At 34.5% G+C, this 19,830-nt stretch overlaps 1 non-coding gene across 1 annotated transcript; it reads right to left on the bottom strand.

Moving 5' to 3' along the window:
* Positions 1 to 683: 683 nt before the first annotated feature.
* LOC128281241 (small nucleolar RNA R71) lies at positions 684 to 790 on the bottom strand. The gene has a single exon (XR_008271454.1). It is a non-coding gene; the product is annotated as a small nucleolar RNA R71 (small nucleolar RNA).
* Positions 791 to 19,830: the final 19,040 nt, after the last annotated feature.

Below are 19,830 nucleotides of genomic sequence, written 5' to 3'. Positions count from 1 at the left end.
GGAACACTTGATTTTTATTACTTTAGCCATTTTACTTTTATTGTAATTTAAAGTTTTATTTTCTTTTCTAATTCTTCATTTATTCTCTTCTGACAAGTTGTTCTAGTTTAAGACCAAAAGAAACCCGTCAGGACCATTACTGTTTGATAGTGAGATTGATCACACAGTTCGCAGAAACCGAAGAGAAATAAGGCGAAGCTTAAGATGCACAGAGGATGAGCAAGAGGATAATATTTCAACCACAACTGAAGAGATGGCTGAAAACCAAGAAAATCTGTTACCTCTTGCGATTGCTGCTAATTAGAATCTTGCTCCACGTACTATGTATGATTATGCTAAACCTTCTTTAATAGGAACTGAATCGAGCATAGTTAGGCCTGCTGTTGCTGCCAATAATTTTGAACTGAAACCTATCACCATTCAAATGATCCAACAGTTTGTTCAGTTTGATGGTTTACAAGACGAGGATCCCAACGCTCACTTGGAAAATTTCTTAGAATTTTGCAACACTTTTAAAATCAATGGCATTTCTGATGACGCCATTCGCCTTCAGTTTTTTTCCCTTTTCGTTGAGGAATAAGGCTAAACAATGGTTGAACTCGTCACCACGAGGGTCAATCACTACTTGGGAACAAATGACTGAAAAGTTTTTATTAAAATATTTTTCGCCGGCTAAAACAACCAAATTATGTAATGATATCTCTTCTTTTGTATAGATGGATTTAGAAACACTCTATGATGCATGGAAGAGATACAAGGACCTTTTGAGAAGGTGCCATCACCATGGGTTACCACTTTGGCTACAGGTTCAAATGTTTCATAATGGCCTGAATCCTTCGACTCGATAGATGATCGACGCAGCCGCTGGTGGAACCATCAATAATAATACACTTGAAGATGCTTATGAATTTATAGAAGAGATGTCACTGAATAATTATCAGTGGTAAGTCATGAAGACAAAACCAACAAAACAGCCGGCATTTTTAACGTCGATTCGGTCACCATGCTCTCTAATCAGGTAGAACTTTTGAACAGAAAGATTGACAGTTTTCTTGGTTATTCACAAGTTCACCCAATAATGCAGTGCGAAGCAAGTGGAGGTGGATCAAGCAATTCAGATTACCCACCTTATGGCCACAACATGGAGAACAAGTAGTTAAATTACATGGGTAATAATCCTCGATCTCAAAATAATCTTATAGTAATACTTACAATGCAGGTTGGAGGAACCACTCAAATTTCTCATGGGGTGGCCAAGGGAATCAGCAACCACCACCACCTCCAGGCTTCCAACAACCACCCTACCAACAAGAGAAAAAGCCGAACCTTGAAGAGATGCTAACAAAATTCATCTTTATGTCAGAAACTCATTTTCAGAATATCGAGACAGCACTTAAAAATCAACAAGCGTCTATCCAAGGGATCGAAACTCAGATAGGTCAGCTCGCTAAATTGATATCTGAACGACCATAAGGTAGCTTGCCGAGTAACACTGAATCTAACCCAAAGGAGAAAATCAATGCAATTACCATTTAAGATGAGGAAGAGTTAGTTGCACCTAAACCAGAACCGAGGCAAGAAACTGTGGTAAGTAAAGGTAAGGGTAAGGTGGACCACAATGACCAGAAATCGGTAAGTAAAGAGTACAAACCTCGTGTGCCATACCCAAACGCAACAAGGAAAGATCGCACAGAAGAACAATTCGGTAAATTTCTTAAATTATTAAAGAAGTTACATATTAACTTACCGTTTATTAAAGCTCTTTCGCAGATGCCAAACGCAGTCAAATTCTTAAATGATCTTTTAACAAATAAGCGGAAGTTGGATGAGGAGTCGCATGTGGAACTAAATGTGGTTTGCTCAACCATACTACAGAATAAGCTGGCCAACAAATTAAAAGATCCAGGGAGTTTTACGATTCCTTGTTTAATTGGTTGCCTAGATGTTAATAATGCTTTGGCTGATTTAGGGGCTAGTATCAATGTCATACCTTACAAAATGTTTAAACAACTAGGTCTTGGAAAACCCAAACAAACTAGGATGAGTATTCAACTAGCCGATAAAATAATCAGATTTCCTAGGGGGATTATTGAAGATGTACTCGTTAAAATTGACAAATTTATATTCCCAGCTGATTTCGTTGTTCTAGACATAGAAGAGGATAGTAATGTTCCTTTAATTTTAAAGAGACCCTTTTTAGCAACCGCTAGAACAGTAACTGATGTTGGCATAGGTGAACTCACACTTCGTGTGGGAGACGAAACAATCACCCTTCAAGCTTGTAATTTGAGTAACACATCGAAAATTGAAGGTGGTTGTATAAATCATACTATTAAAATTGACCATGTGGTGCAACCTACTTTGCAGGAAATAAGTTCGAAGAACCTATATGAGCCATGTTCAAGTAACAACAAGGGACCTATCTATGAAGAACGAAGGCTACAAATCGAGGAACTAGATGAATGGTGGACACCTAAACCGAGGACACACGATAAACCAAAACCACGCCATGACAAATCAACTTAAAGTTGGAGACAAAGTACTACTAGATGCAGCAGACCCTTGCATTGCCACTTTTGAACCTAACAGAGCAATCCCTCTTACGGTACTCAGTATTTTCCCATATGGTACAGTCGAGGTAATTCATCCCAAATTCAGCACTTTTAAGGTAAACAATACTCGTCTTAAACCTTATATTGATAAAGTTGATAACAGGGATAAGGAGTGTAGACTCCTCGAGCCACCATGATCACCCACCAGAGAGGTAAGTCAAGCTTAGACTATAAATAAGCATTTCTCGGGAGGCAACCCGAGCAGTAACAGTAATGATTTATTTAAATTCTAGTTTTTCACATCTAACCTACTAACTGAGTCTTGAAACACAGGGTTTTCCCATCCACACGGCCAGGCGCAAGGGCGTGCCTTAGGCCGTGCTCACACCACAGGAAGAGACACGGGCATGCGATACGCCCGTATTTTGAAACTGTGGGCTAACCTCTCAATTTAGCACTGGCGTTCGACACACCCGTGCCCAGCCTTGTGGTCAACACTGTCAAACTAACACAGGCGTGGGCTATCATATACGGGCGTGAGAGAAGCAAACTAAGCAAGACACGGCCGTGTGCACCCACACGCCCAAGGAACACGAGCGTGAGGCGAATGTCATACGTGCCTAAATTTAAAAATCGAGAAACACAAGGGAAAAAAATTAGGTAGTGCCATGTGCCCCAAAATCTATATAAACCCCTCACAATTCATCATCCCCCTCCCAAAAAATCCCTAACCCTAGCCGCTGCAACTCCCCACGCCCTACCTGCCACGCCCGTGCGCCGCCTACAACACTGTTTCCAACGACCGAAGCTTCTTTCTTTTGCATTTGTTTACTCTTTTATCTCTATTTTCTTTAAATATTTTGCCTATTTCATGATTTCTCTGATCCATTTGACTATCTTAAGTGAATATTCATAGTAGAATAATAATACTCATGCTTGTCATTAAAGAATATTGCCATTTTTCATACTACATTCATCCATATTTCTCATTTCCATAGATTTTATGCTTACCCATATGCATTCATACATTAGATATTCCCGTCGTATTATTCTCATAGTCCTATTTTAATAACTTGATATATTTGCTTTAGTTGTTTTAGTTTTGTTCTCTTCATCTAATACGCAAGTCTCATGAAATATTCCTATTTAGTTTTGTGTTTCCATGCTATTTTTGGGATGTATTGGTTGAACTTTGACTTTTCAATGCAGGTATACAATGTCATCCTCATGTGGTAAGAAAACCGCTGTCTCCACCTCAAAAAAAAGGAAAGGAGTAGCGTCATCCTCGGGTCCTACCGTGGAGATTAGGCACATTTTCCTCGAGTTCCCTTTGGGACCCCAAGAGGAGCTATTTCAGATATTACGGGCTTGACCTCTAGGTGTGGGCCACTGCATTGACTGGGCCACACTTGAACAAATTTAGATGGCTAACGCGGTCCGAGCCCTCCTAACGGCTGAATCGTGAGGGCTCTTCTTTGAGATCATCGAGCCGACATACCTCGAGCTCACGATGGAACTATGCTCGACCTTCTATCTCCAAGTCATCATAACAAACTTCGACAATCCTGGAATGGTCCAGTTTCACCTTGGTGGTCTAGTGTGCCAGTTGAGCGTACCCGAGTTCGGGATTGCACTAGGGCTGTACACGGAGGAGTTCATGGACGACAATGAACTTGATACCCTCCACCGCCACATCCACTACTCTCCCTCAAAGTGTTAGAAGGACCTTACCCCTACCTCGGCCTCCTATGATCCTAGCCGCTCTAAGGCATCGGCCCTCGCCCCATCCCTACGATACCTACACACCATCTTGGCCCACACTCTGACGGGATGACGAGAGAGCACTGATGTCATCAACACTCACGACACCTATTTCCTATGAAGCATGGTGAATGGGCACGTCTTCGACCTTGCCTACTTCATCGCCCTCGCCATCCGCCATCAGATGGAGCGACATAGGAGAGGGGTCATCTCTATCGGGCCCTATGTGACTCAATTGGCACAACACTTTGGGCTCCTCAACACAGCGGCACAATCATCCTCCCTCACTCTCATCGGCCAGATGTCCCCACAAGGCATCTTGAGCATGCTAAATATGAGGATGATCAAGAAACGACGTGGCACCCACCCTCCTCAGTACCGCTTCGTCCAGTCCACCGAGGAGGAGGACCTAGAGGACATTACTGATGATGTTCCTCCACGTCATGAGGACCCACCATCTCAGCCACCACCCATCCATCGTCCAGTTCATGTAGCGACTTCATACTCTGACATCTCTGAGCGCTTTACTCGATTTGAGCAGCAGTGTTTTCAATGTTTTGATCACATTGATGCTACACTTTATCAGATTTGTCTGCATTTTCACATCTCATGCCACCACTACCTCTCGAACCATCCGGCGATAACAATGTTTAAAAACTTTTTATTTATTATTTTATTTTCACTTTTATCTTTATTTATCTTATTTAAGTACTTTTTATTTCATTTTTCTTTATTATTATTTTAATTTTAGTTTTTATAATTTTTATTGAATAATTTATAGTTTCAGCTATTTCATTACGAGTAATTATGTTTCCTTATATTTCCTAAAAAGTTCCTGATTCTATCACAATTATAAAGAGCTCCAAAGCTCATCATCGCATATGAACTAAAAACTCCACTGGCAATGGTTCTCCACGACTACCATGTTCTGCTCGACCACGACCATAGCTACCACTAGATATAATATTCTTTTAGCGCAGGACTTATGGACTAATGAACATCTACCACCACCGAAGTATCCTCCTCCACTCTCATCATTGCCTTGGCCGATTATTCTCCATAACTCCAAATCAAGGAGTTTATTCATCATTCAGAAAGTTTCACTTCTCTCCCTATCTTATGATTATTTATCTATATTTTTCAATATATCTATCTTTGTACATTGAGGGCAATGTACATCTTAAGTGTGAGGGGGTCTTTCATATCATCATTAGAAATCCCTGAATTTTATCTTATTCTCACGTGAATCACTCATATCACTATTAGAATGAATTTTAATTATTTTATGATTTTTATTGATATGTCTTGAATGAAAACATAGGCATGTATGCATTGATTGTTTAAACTTTAAGACATTAGGGAATCAAGCATGATAAGTTAATTTTTAAAGAATTATAAACTTTTAGGTTGTTTCCCTAAGTTCAGGTATTATCGTGGGTTGAAATTCACAAGTTTAAACATCAAAAAGCCATAATTTTTGTGAGATCTTGAGCCTTTAGAGCATATTTATTTCTTTCATGCTCACTTTTATTATGAGTGCGTTAGTATTGATTTGTTATTCTAGAACTTGCTTGATTATGCATGTCAAGACCACACCATTTGATTTGATATGTCAAGATGATAAAGGCGCTAAGGTTTAACCCACTCACTCCACAAAAGCCTTCATAATTGACCCTTAGTGAACCCCTTTGAGCTTAACAAGCCATTAATTGATTTACCCTCAATATTAACCCATAACCCATTATTGTTGAAATCTTGATCCCTATTTTTGTCAAGATTTGATTTGAACTAATTGCTTAGCTATGTTTTGCTCTTCTATGTATTTGACTTGTTCTTAAAATTTATATATATATATACTTCAACACATATTAGTAGTAATTTGTCATTTTTGAGCTTGAGTGTTAATTTCAAATTCTGATAAGAAGCCTATTTGTATTCAACTGATGACTGGTTATTTTTCTAGCTAGGTAATTTTTCAATTCAATCTTGATTCTAACCTTTTCTTTCAGCTTGTGACCACACCCCCTAACCAAATCCACATTACAACCCTCTAAAAGACCTTTTTGATTGATGTATCAGCTCAATTTATAGTGGTAGAGATTTGATTTTCAAACAAGCCTATGGCAATAGCTTTTCATATTGACTAATGGGTGCTTTAATTGATGTCCTTAAACACCTTGAGTGATTTGAGTGAATCTTTAGTGAGGATGTTAAACTCTGTGATATTTTGATTAAAAGTAATCACTTAGATAAGGGGAGGCACCTATGTTTTCGTGATAAAATACTCAACTTGGAATGTTTGAAACTTTGATGTACTTTTAGTTGAATTTTCAATGTAAGAATACTTATGGATTCTTTTGAGATATTATTGATAGGGATTATAAATTGAGAAGAATTTATTTTGATTGTGAGCTGAGGATTTTGCTTGAGGACAAGCAAACGCTTAAGTGTGGGGGTATTTGATAAACCATAATTTATACATGTTTTTATCCCATGATTAGCACATTTATGGATGGTTTCTCCTTATATTTGGTGAATTCGATGCTCCTAATTCTTTAATTTCATGTTTTATACTTAGCTAAGCATAGGAGAGTAAAAAAAGTGAGAAACGGGTTGAACATGGAGAAAATAGACACACATGGGAAATCAACACGGGCTGGACTTCCTCACACGGGCGTGTCACACGGCCGTGTCCCTTTGGCAGGATCGAAGCACGACTTACACGGGTAGACTACACGCCCGTGCCTATTCAACATCCTTGACCACGGGCTGGAGTAATCGCACACGGGCGTGTCACACAAGCGTGTTCCTACTAAGCCCAAGTATAACCCTATTCAGAAAAGGCTAATTTTAAGGGCTCTTAGGCATTCTAAAGCATATTTAAACACCTGAGGAGGCACTCAGGAAAGGGGACGCAGAGTAGGAGGCAAGGAATTACTCATGGGAAGCCGATTGGTCCATCTCAGAAGTCAGATTCATCATCAAGAATGAAGATCTCCCTTCAATTTCTATTCAGGGGTTTTGGGTTTTCCTTATATTTTGTATTCATTATTCTTCTGAGATGTTTTCTTCTATAATTATGAACTAAACCCCCTAAATACCTAAGGGGAATGAAACCTAAGATGGTTCTTGTTATTATTATCTGAATGAATGATAAATATTTGACTTGTTTTTAATTATGTATTCTTAATTCTTGTTTTAATATTCTAGGATATTGATTCGAGTTAATGCTCTTATTCAGAGGAGGAATAGATCCTGTCTAAGAGTAAATTTGTCATAATTAAGCGGAGTTGATTGCACGCCTAGAGATAGGGTGATAAGATTTTTTCGGATTAGGGTGAAACCTAATAAGGGGATCCATAGATCAAGTTAATGCAACACTAGGATTAGACATTATTAGTCTCGAGAGAGATAATAATATAGCTTAGGGATTTCTACGGATCAAGTCAAATGAATAAATCGTTTGATTCAGAGTCAAATAACAAGTGAAGTCTAGGTGGATTTTTCCTTGGGTATTGCTTTAATAAATCGAATTTTCCCAAAAGCTTTTCCCCAATTTCTCTCTGTGCACTCTTAGTTTAGTTAATTAATTTAGATAAACAAATCCCTTAATTTTTAGGCTAGATAATAAAAAGGAAGTAATTACTAGTACTATTGACTCCTTTGGGTTCGACAATCTGGTCTTTGCTAAAGCTATACTACTGTTCAATAGGTACACTTGTCTTCATCGTGATAATAGTTAGTTTCAAGAACGCTTAATTATAAATTTTTAAAACTTGTTGCGAATATTACATATCAACTCCCCCATCCCACCCCCTTCTACCCCAATCTCATTTCCCCCAAATTTTTTTTGAATATTTTGCCCCATCCTCAAAAATTTTATTTCCCCCATTTATTTTCCCCCAAAACCCCGAATTTATTTATTTTCTTCTAAAACTTTTATTCTCATCCCACCCTTTTCTACCTCAAACCCATTCCTCTCCATTTTTTTTGAATATTCCTCCCTCCCCCAAAAAAAATTTACGCCCCTATGTACTTTTCCCCCAAAATTGTACTCCTTCAATCCCCAAAACTTTTTATTTCTCTTAAACTTTTACTTTTCACATTTTACCTCAAAATCAAAAATTAAAATCATCCAAAAATATCTCTACTTTTTTATATCTACTATTTATATTATTAAATTAAATTTCACATTTTGTACTATTTATATTATTGAATTGTTTAATCATATTGAATGTTTATATTTTTTGTTAAAATTGAATCATTGATGATGTTATAAAATATTGTGGTAAAATTTTATATTGGTATCAATTTCATATTTTATCTTTATGATAACTTTTATTAAAAAATCACATTTTTTACACTTCATATCTTTTTTATTTCAAAATACATAGTGACAAGAATCAGAAGATAATTGAAGCAACTAAACAAGTAAAAAAGCTAACACGTATATAAAATATTAATAAATAAATTATGAGGGGATGAAAGTTAATAACAAATTTGATTACGGTGGGTAAATTTGATTACGTTTGGTGACAGTGATCACAAGAATCCAAAATTATTTTTTTAATTTAACTTGAACAAATATATTCAATTCGATTCAAATTTCATCTCACTCGACTAAATTTAAGAAAATTTTAAATCAAGTTAGGAGGATAAAATAGGATTCATCAACTCAATTAACTTAAAATTTTTTATTCGATTTGGTCGAACACTCACTCTTATCGGCCATATATTTGGTGTTCAATCATAGTAACAGTCAATAATGCCCAGACCAATAGCCCAAGTATGTCTCCGCTAAAGAATGGTCTCAGCTCAACTAAATTAGAAGTTGGGATTAAGAAAAAGGAAAGCGGACATATTGACTGTTAACCACTCGGTCAAATATACGTAATTTAGCTAAAGAATGGTCGCCTTAACCACTCGAACATATACGTATATATATATATGTATATATGTCTGAGTGGTTACGTATATATGGTCTCCGCTAAAAAATGTTCTCCTTAACCACTCGGACGTATCGACATTGCTGTTAATCAGTTTCTACCAATCAAAATTTTTATAAGAATTAATTAATCATAACGCCAAGTGGGAAATGCGTTATGCCTACGTATCGTAATGGAGTTGGGGGCCCGCCCACTATCATTAAGATAATCATACACTATTCCCCGTTTATCTTACCATATCCCTTTATATTTATGGAGTTAAAAGAAAGTAATTTTTATTCGTAAATACCTCTTATTAGATTCAGAAAAATATATATTGCAAGGAACAAACTTTTATTAGTGAATTTTCCTTTAATTTTTTAAAATATTTTTATTAGTAAAATATTATTTAACAATGCGTAATATTATGATTTTTATAATTACTATCCACTGTCAATTCAAAGAAGGATGTGAAAAACCCTTTGAATATACATTATATGAATCTACTAGAGGTTAGAAAAGATTTGTTTTGACAAGGTTTGAATCCAAGACCTCGTCATATTTTAACCATCAATATTTATTTTAATTATTGATTAAAATTTACACAAATTAATAAAGACCATATAAAAACTCAATAAAATTATTTTGTAAAATTAAATATAATAGTTTTTAATCAAAAAACATATATTCTCTTAACTCATATTATTTTGTATTCGTAAACTTAATTGGACAATGAGATAGGATAATTTGAATCCTTATGCAATATTTTACACCTGACTCGTAAGATGACTAGATGCAAAGTGCGACATTTGTCTCTAAAACAACTCAAAATGAACACATTCACATGAAATCATATGAAACTTCAAGTTTAAAATGCATTAAGCAAGTTAAAATATAATTAAAGGACAATACAAGTGTTAATTAAACTCAAATGAGCCCAAGTACAATGTTCCAAGGTCAAAGACAACCAAATACGGAGCTAGGTTACATATTTTAGGTCAAAATATTAAAAATTAGGCTATGTCTCGAGACATGCTTTCCCAGTTTCAATGTTAGATCTTGTTCCGTAAGTGTAGTATTTTCATCTATGTATAGTTGTACATTTTTCGAGCAGATTGGTTTAATAAAATTACCCAGCAATTACATTAATACCATTTTTATATTGTCCTCAATGGTTTTTGCACGTAAATAAAAATAGAAGCAAATATTGGCTCACTGGTTATCTAATTTTTAACTAATACTAAGTGGTATTTCGTAGTCAGGTCGTAATATGGTAAGACAGATTGTATTAGTAGATAAACCTCAACATGTCTTTAGTCTAATCAGAAATAAGGAAACTAATTGAAAGAATAATATGTCATTTTTCAAGTTCGATTGGGAAGTTGCTTTATCTTGAGCATCGGAGTAGATGACTCCTAGAAGATAGAGACAAAGATGTGGCTGACTAGACTACCAGTACATCAGACATGACCAAAATAGAATAGATCATAAATTTGTTTATGGATTTATTCACTTGTGACGCTCATGGTGTGGTATACATTAATCATTAGTGGATGGCGGACTATGTATGCATGACTCATATATTTTAATGTAAGTAAAAGCTTGAGTTCAAATAGATAATAAACTGAAAGTTGATGTGTTAGTTATACAGCTTTTGCAATATGTAGCACCATTCACAAATGTGGAAATCATAGCCCAAGAAATGAGTAAATGATTTCCTCTCATTGGCATTTAAAATAGATGAAAAGTAAATGTGGTTACAGGTTGTTTGTCTTTGTGACGAATGACTTAATTACTATTCGATAGTAATTGATTTTTCATGAAAGAAGATTAATGTTTACTATAAGATATAATAGGGTCATATTGAATGAACGAAATTATCCCAAAGAGATTAAGGATATCTTATGAGGGTAACAGACTTATGAAAAGTTAATGGAGAAGCACTAATTGAGTATCTTGTATAATGGTATCTACTTGGAGAGAGCTCAATCATGATATTACAGTGGAATGACATTATGACTAAATAAGTGTACAAGTAATAAGCGAAAAGTTAGAACTTAATTATAAATCATTTGAGCTCTAATTACATATGTCCAATTGCTCCCTCCGCTTGCTCATTGGAACCAAGAATAAATTGCATGTAGAATAAAATGAACATAAATGATAAAGTTAGAGAAACGAATTACATTCGAAATGAATGTGATTTCTCACTAAGTATGGAAATGACTTGAAAATTAATTGAAGTTTTTTGAATTATTATTTAGTTAAATGATTAAAGTTAAAAAATGAAATTAAATAAATTGATCATTGTAAATTAGTTAAATAAGAAAATTAAATATATTTTCTCATAGATTCTTTTACAATAAAATTATCATGATTTTAATGGAATTAGAATTGGGTTTAGAAAAGTATTTAATTGAAAATTAATTTAATAAATCATATTTATTTTAGAAAATAGAAAAAAATGTACTAATTGGATTAAATTATAAAATGCTAGGTTAAACGTTTAGGAAGCACACATATTAGACCCAATATCGGAGAGGTCCAAAACCCCTCATAATGTATATGAAGGGTGGCAACCCTAGTATAATTAACTAGGGTTAGCAACCCCTCTCTCCTAGTAGAATTAGGGGACCTTTTTTTCTATCACATAAGTATTATTTGTATTCTACTAATTGAACTAGAATTTTTCGATCTCTCCCTATAAATAGATGACACTACTAGGGCTAAAAAAACACAATTTTGAGATATAATTATTCTGCCCAAAAATATTTGGAATTTATTTTCTAAGTATAAATTCAATTTTCTAGGAATAACAATTCTACCAGTTTCTATATAGAGAGAAGTTTACTTTCCTTCTAAAAGTAAGAAAATTATTTTTTGTTCTATGTTTGATTCTTGATTGTTTGAGTCCACACTCAAAGAGATTCGTGGTACGAGAATAACGAAGAAGGTTATTCGGTTGAAAGTCGAGAACTTCTAGGATTTGTCTCACACAAACCATAGATACTTTTCGGGAAAATTTTATCGCTATATCACAAACTGCTTCTATTTTCAATTTTTTTATTTTTCGCTGTGATAGAATGTCATTTTTAAATCAGATATTTTCAATCAATTGGAATCAAACCCAGGTTGTGTTATATTTGTAGTATAAACCAACATCGAAATTTCTCTTTTCTTCATGTTTTTTAATTTTTATAAGATATGGCATTGTTATAATTATTAGTACGTTTTGGGTTACGTATGAAAATAAATGTATTTTATTAGTTTATCATTTATTTGATAAAGTGATTTTGCCAAAATTGTGATTCCTAGAAATTAAAGTGATTGTAATTATTATTTTTATGTTTTTTAGGATATGCAATTAGATTGTGAAATATCATATCCACGTAGGAATTATTTTATTTATTTATTTTAGAATAATTTATGTGAGTAAAAAATAGACGTAAGTATTATGTAACTGATTTTTCCAATGAATGTTAGAAAATCGAGAACATCCAAGACTAATCAAGATAACGCAAACCCGATCCAACCAAATGGAAAAAGATCGATGGTGGTCCAATGGCGGAGGCTACCGATGGTCCGACAGTAGTGGCCAGCGGTGACTCTATGACGTCGAAGGCAAAATCAACCATGAAAGTAGCAAAGCTCGTGGTGATGATAGAAATTCGTTAGCAGATCCCTTTAGTGTTTTTCATTTCATTTGTGGTTTTGGGGAAAACCCCCAAAAAATTAGTATATTTGACTTTCATCCAAAAGACTGAAAGTATGCTTTAGGGGTAATAATTGTAATTTTTTTTTTATTTTCTAAGATGAAATTATAGAAACTTTGATTGGTTAGAGTCATTTAATTTAATGTTTTTCAATGGTAGCATGATGGTATTTAAATTGACTACAAAGTATGTTCATGCATCTGTATGATAAGCATGCCATATAGTTTAGGAAAATAATGCCCTATGTACTTGTCATGCATTTATTAATCATTTATAATTGAAACCAGATATAAAAAACATCGCATGTTTTTAAAAGATCAAGTGAGAAAAGGTCTCTAAACAAGACCTACAGCCTCTATCGATGATCTCTTGTCTTGGCAAGAAATGGACCTACCCCAAGGTAGACATTGTCATGAGGATTTAACTGAGGGGATTTCCTAGAAGAAAAAAGAATTATCTTATAATCGTACGATAGTTGGCTGGCCAAGTTGTAGGCATTATCATGTGATATAACAAGAAGTTTTTCTTTTATAAAGGACAACTAGTCATACATGATATTAAGATTGTCCCATGATAACTTAATTGTAGTTCATGGAATTATAGATGTTGAGTTGATGGTTATACATTCAAGTTCATTCTAGTTAAGTAACTTCTCAAGAACTTATGCCTAAGTTAGAATGATGGCCAAACGTGAGGTGATTATTAGTACGTGTGAATGCTTAACTTCTCTGCAAATGCGATCTATTTCTCTTACTTCATTGTTTCTATTCAATTTTCTTCAATTGGTTCTACATGCAATTCATATTTATTTTCAATGAGCTAGCAAAGAGACCAATTAGACATATATAGTTAGGGTTTAAAAAAAATATAATTAAGTTTCGGCTTTTCATCTATTAATTATAAACTTATTTAGTCATAAAGTCATTCCACTATAGTATATTGACTAAGCTCTCCCCTGTTATATACCATTATGAAATCTACTTAAAAAGTACTCATCCAGTAACCTTGTCATAAGTGTGTTACTCTCATAGGATATCCCTATACTCGACCCGATCGTTGAGTTTGAGTTACAATGTGTCACATTCGTTGCCTGGGAAAGTACCATAAATTTAGATACGATTGCACATCACATTTCATATAACCTACTTATAAGCATATAATAACACTATTAACTAAATTCACAAGTACTAACTTGTTACTCAATTTCATATAAAATATAAAGATATACCAAAAGTGACTCAACAAGTTAGGCACATGCCAAACTATTCAAAACATAAATACACGAACATTGCTAAGTCCAGGATCCTCTATAGGTGTTGAAGCCAAAATTTAGGATCTCGAATATAACCTAACCTATGCACGGGAAACAAATTGTATGCTGAGTAATCAACTCAATTATATTTATACAATTCAATATCAATGCGAATAAGTTAATGAAAACATGCAATAATTACACCAGCACAAAACATCTTACTAAGTACATCATTTATATCACTTAAGTCCATTTAAATAAGTTCCATAAACTAGTTCAATACAATATAACATGCTTATATTCATACAAGTTCCAATATTCAAAATACATACGTACTATGTTACCATGTAATATTCAATTCATATACAATTTAAATTTTGTCCATTATAATTTATAAATGTTAACGTTTATTCAATTATGTTGCATTTCATTACATCATATTACACTACTAAATCAAATCAAATCATTCATTATCTTCTATATCAACCTTTAGGCTTATTTAACCGGTTCACAAACCGTCAATAATTAAATATTGTATTTATACACTGTAGTAGAGTTTCATGACATTTACTCATATTTGATAAATATTTATCTTGATTATTCCAAAACATAATTATTGTAAAATTTCAAAATTTTGAAAAACATGTTCAAAGTTTGAAAAATCCATATATAAAACACAAGTATCGATACTTGGCTTTTGGTACTGATACTACTTTATAAGTATCGATACCAAATTGGAATTCTATTTATTTAAAAGCCTGATTGAAGCTGCTAAGTACCGATGCCTTTGCTAGGTATCGATACTTCAGTACCAAAATGTCAAAATACTCCATTTTATACCCATTTCATTCCCAACTAGATTTGCATTCACTTGGTGCCTATAAGTTGTCACACCAAGTTTTTTGTTAAGTTCAAAATTTAGGAATAATTAGGGTTTAAATTGAAATAAATCAAAAGTTAGCGACTTCAACAAAAAAAATTAGGAAAAATTTAGTGGCTGGTTTAAACATAATTAAGTTTCAATTCTAGTTCGGTTGGACGAAAAACAATTGGTTCATTAGTGGGAGATAAAGTTATTACCAATGGATAGTTTTTATAAGGTTGAAGACTGTGCGTGAAGGGCTATAAATAGCTGAGAAATGAATTACTAGGGTGAATTCTTTTCCATTCTGTTTAATTTTGTTCCCGTATTCATCTTCTTATTGGTTGCTTCGAGGAAAAGATAATTACGGGAACCTTTGCATAGAGCGGTGATCATGGGTTTTGAGTCAGAAAAATAAAGAATCAGGTGACCTGGTAAAGTTCAAAGTCCTTCGGTGTTCGTAGATTTAAGAAAATAAATTAAGAGATTTTGAATCTTTGAGGGGTTTTGCATGTTTCTGGAAAATTGAGTTTTTAAGCTGGAATTTTAAGTTTAGGGTCCGTTTGTTTACCATGAAAACAATTTCCTAAAAATATTTTACTAGTTTTACGCTGTTTGTTTGACTGAAAACATTTTACATATGGAAAATATTTTCAAAAACACGGGTGAAATGTCTATGCTTTTAGGGAAAATGTCTTATCGATTTTTTTTCTGTAAGACATTTTCCAACTCTCACCAATCTTTCCTAGCAGTTCTTCATCTTCCTTCTTCTTCATCCAGGTAACTTTCCTTCTTCTACTTCTTCTGTTTTTCATCTTTTATTTCCATTTTTCCTTAGCTGTGTCCGTCGCATATCTTCACTTCTCAGATCATTGTTTTTTTTGTGACACCCAAAATTGACCCTAGTTGGGAAGTGGTTTCGGACCGCTAAACCGAAGTCACCAAATGTTTGAACGTAATATTTATTGTCTAGAATATGTAATTATGAATGTGTGAAAATTTCAAGCTTGATTTAGCCGATTGCATGTAAATTCAGTTAGTAGGACTTGTGTGACACTTTTGAAAAGTGATAGGCTAATCTATAAGGACCTAATAGTGCATGTAGTCAAGGGAGGACTTGCATGTCAAATTCCCCCAAGTTCTAGTGGCCGGCCATGACAAAGAATATGGGCAAAACATGTCATAGACATGTTTTGTTGGTGCATCATGGGTGAAAAAATAAATTAATGAGCATGAGTAATAAAGAAATGGAAAAAGAAAAAATGGTCTCATGCATGCCCCATTGCCGTGTATTGAAGAAAAAAAAGAGAAAATTTGTTCATCCTTTCCTTTCTCTCTTGACCGAAAATCCTAAGGAAGAAAAGGGAATTTTTGCTTCATGTTTGGTTTGGAAGAGGATTAGGAAGGGGTTTGGATATACTTGCATCAAGATTAAGGTATGTTTGAGGTTGTGCCATGAGATTTATGCATGTTTTAGTTGCTAGCTTGATGTTCTTATTAGCCCATGGTTCAAATCTTTGCTATGTCATGGGAATGATATTCGGCCAAAGTGGATGTGGTGTTAATGCCATTGCATGTTAAATATCAAGCTTGATAATGATACATGTGATGGGGGATTGAGGACTCTTAGATTTTCTTTTAGCATTCTTGAATGAGATACTAAGTTCTTTGTTTAACCATGACCAAATTGAAACGGTATGGTGTTGTGGTGTATTCAGCCATGGTATATCCATAAGTATGATTCATGCATGTTGCATGGTAGGTAAGATTTGAGCTTTGGATATGTGTATATTTGGATATAAGCAACTTGAGATTCGGCCCTTGCACCTACATGAATATATGTTTGCACATGATGTATTGGTATGACATATATACTATTTCAAGGTGTATATTTGCTTGTGATGATGTTTGGTTATGAAGTAAATGAGAGATGTGTATTGAGCTACAATATGTAATCGTTAGTTAGTAAAATGTATGCTATTTTTTGTGTGGTATTAAGTGTATAATTGGCCTCAACATGGACATGCATATTCGGCCACATGAGAGGAATTGGTGTGCATGCATTCGGTTAGAGGCAAGCATATTGATGCCTATTCTTGGCTTGGAAAATTTGGCTAAGGAGAGTACTAACTAATGTGTTGAATTCGATTCGTGATTTCGTGCACATGTGACTCTAATGTCTAATGTATATGTGGGCTAAGTACCTTGAATTCCTCTTTCGATGCTCAAATGATTAAACCAATTTATTTGTTAAATTAAGCTCAAGAGCAAAGAGGAGCTAAATCCGATAAAGGGAAGGAAAAAGTAGTCGAATAGCCATCGAAATCGTTCGACCACGGCCGAGGTAAGTTCTCGAGTAATGGAACTTAGATTATGGTTTGATTAGATCATGCTCTTTGTGTGTGGCTATTGAGCCGAAATTTGCAAATGTGATAAGTGACTTGTGTTTGAATTTTGCTAATGAGAATGAAATACGAATGTGTCATGATTTATTGATAATTGTGCTTGGCTATTTGAATGATGTCCGGCTAAGTCCCGAAGGCTTTGTGTTAAGTGACTATATCCGGACTAAGATCCGAAGGCGTTAAATGCGAGTTAATAAATCCGGGCTAAGCCGAAGGCATTTGTGCGAGTTACTAAACCCGGTTAAGTCCCAAGGCATTCGTGCGAAGTTACTATAACCGGCTTTGTCCCGAAGGCATTTGAGCGAGTCGTTATATCCGGTTAAATTTCAAGGTACGTGATTCGAGAACGAGCAATCTTGCTGTAAAATTTCAGTTTATACACTTGTGAAAATTCCAGCAATGAGGTATGTTCGTATGTGCTTGAAATTAGTTGATTCCCTTCGAATGATGTTCGCTCAGTCAAGTAATGAGCTTCCGGTATTTGGCTAAGATGATCCCTTATGTACGAATATAGGGGTTGGAATGTGAAATAAGTATGATATTGAGAATTTGTGCATACGAAATTATCCATTAGCTATATGAATGCTATGCTTTTGTTGTGCTGGAATCCCTTGCTCAAACTTACTAAGCATAAATTGCTTACTCCGTTTCTCTGTTTCTCTGTTTTATAGATTTTGCTCGTTAGCTATCGGATTTGGGATCATCGAAGTCGAAGTCATCCACACTATCAAAGCCCCCATTTTGGTACAATTTTGGTTGAACTTTGAAATGGCATGTATAGGACTACCCTTTTGTTGTAGGTCATGTACCTTTCGGTTTTGTGTAAACTTGGATAGCCATGCGAAAATGGCTTATATACGTTTTAGCATAGTACTATAATCGTTTTATGTTGATCATTATGAGGTATGGAATTGTTTTGAACGATTAGCCATTGGAATGGTTAATCATGATCACACTTTGTGCTATGTATGCAAAAGGGCCAATTGAATCATGGAAATCATGAAATAGGTAAAGCCTACCTTAAAGGCAGATGCTGACAGCAGCAGTGATGTGGATGTGAAAAATCACTAAAAATATTAGGAATGGTATTAAATAGTGAATAAATTATGTAAATGAACCTTGATGAATCTACTTTCATATGGAAGAAACGAAACGGTCATATGAGTTATATGTTAAGAGATATTAAAGTTCTCGTGAAACAGGGCCAGAACGGTTTCTGGATTCCCTGTTCCGACTTTGAAAATTTATTATAAATTAACCAGAAATGATTAGGAGTCATGCCATATATTTATAGATTCCTCTTTGAGTCTAGTTTCTAAATAAACAAACGGCATCAGTATTGAAGACCTGTATAGGAAGATATCCAACTCGTAATGCATAAAGGTCAGTGTAGTCGAACCCTGGAATAGGGGAGACTTTAACTAATAAACTGTATTAATTGGACCGACCAAAAATTCTAGAAAAAAATCTGTAGATGGACATATGAGTCTAGTCTCGGGGAAAAATTACGAAACTGATTTTCGAGTTTTGAAACTCAAGATATGATTTTTAAGGCGACAGTGATGCAGTAACCAGCTTGTCTGGAAATTTTTAAATGGACAGTGAAAATGATTAAGTCAAGTTTGTGTGCACCTTGTGTTCGACTCCGGTAACGGACTCGGGTACGGGGTGTTACACTTTTTGCTCAAATCTTTCTCTTCGCAGGGTCTTGGCTTAAGGTATGGCATCTTCTTTATGTTCATTTTAACCGATAATTTTGGCAATTCCCTATGATTTTATTAGATGAATTCCAGAAAATGATATCCATCATTAACTTGGGAGAAGCAGAAAATGATATCAGCCCAAAAATCTATGGTTGTTTTCACCTCTTTCTCTCTTCTTTGGAACTCTGTTATCTATTTATATTTTGTTAATGTTAAGGACAGAGTGATAAAGTATTGATTATTATTGCAATTGTGAGAGCCTCATCACGACTCTCTTCTTCTCCCACCTCCATCAATTTTCTAACACCAAATCACTCACGGAGGTACTTTTCTTTTCTTTTTTATTTGGTTGGGAAGTTCTCTTATTTCGGCATTCAATTGATTATTACTATTATTCTTTTCATTGTCAGTTGGCTGATCAATGAAATGGGGGTAGAGAGAAGGTTTAATTGGGTTCTAATTCATTGTAATAAATTACATATGTGGTGTAGCGATAATTTTTTTCCTTTCAAATTGATATATAATGTTTGCTTAGATTTTCAATTTTGTTTTATTTTAGATGGCAATTTTCTGAATTCGCTTTGTTTCAACTGATTTATTCTATTTATTCATAGCTGCTTCTTAGGACTTTGGTTTTTTATTTTTAACTTTTAAATA

This window comes from Gossypium arboreum, chromosome 9 (genome assembly GCF_025698485.1).
Source record: "Gossypium arboreum isolate Shixiya-1 chromosome 9, ASM2569848v2, whole genome shotgun sequence".
NCBI lineage: Eukaryota > Viridiplantae > Streptophyta > Magnoliopsida > Malvales > Malvaceae > Gossypium > Gossypium arboreum.
Note: the sequence above shows the minus strand (reverse complement) of the source record. Positions and strands in the feature narration are given on the sequence as shown.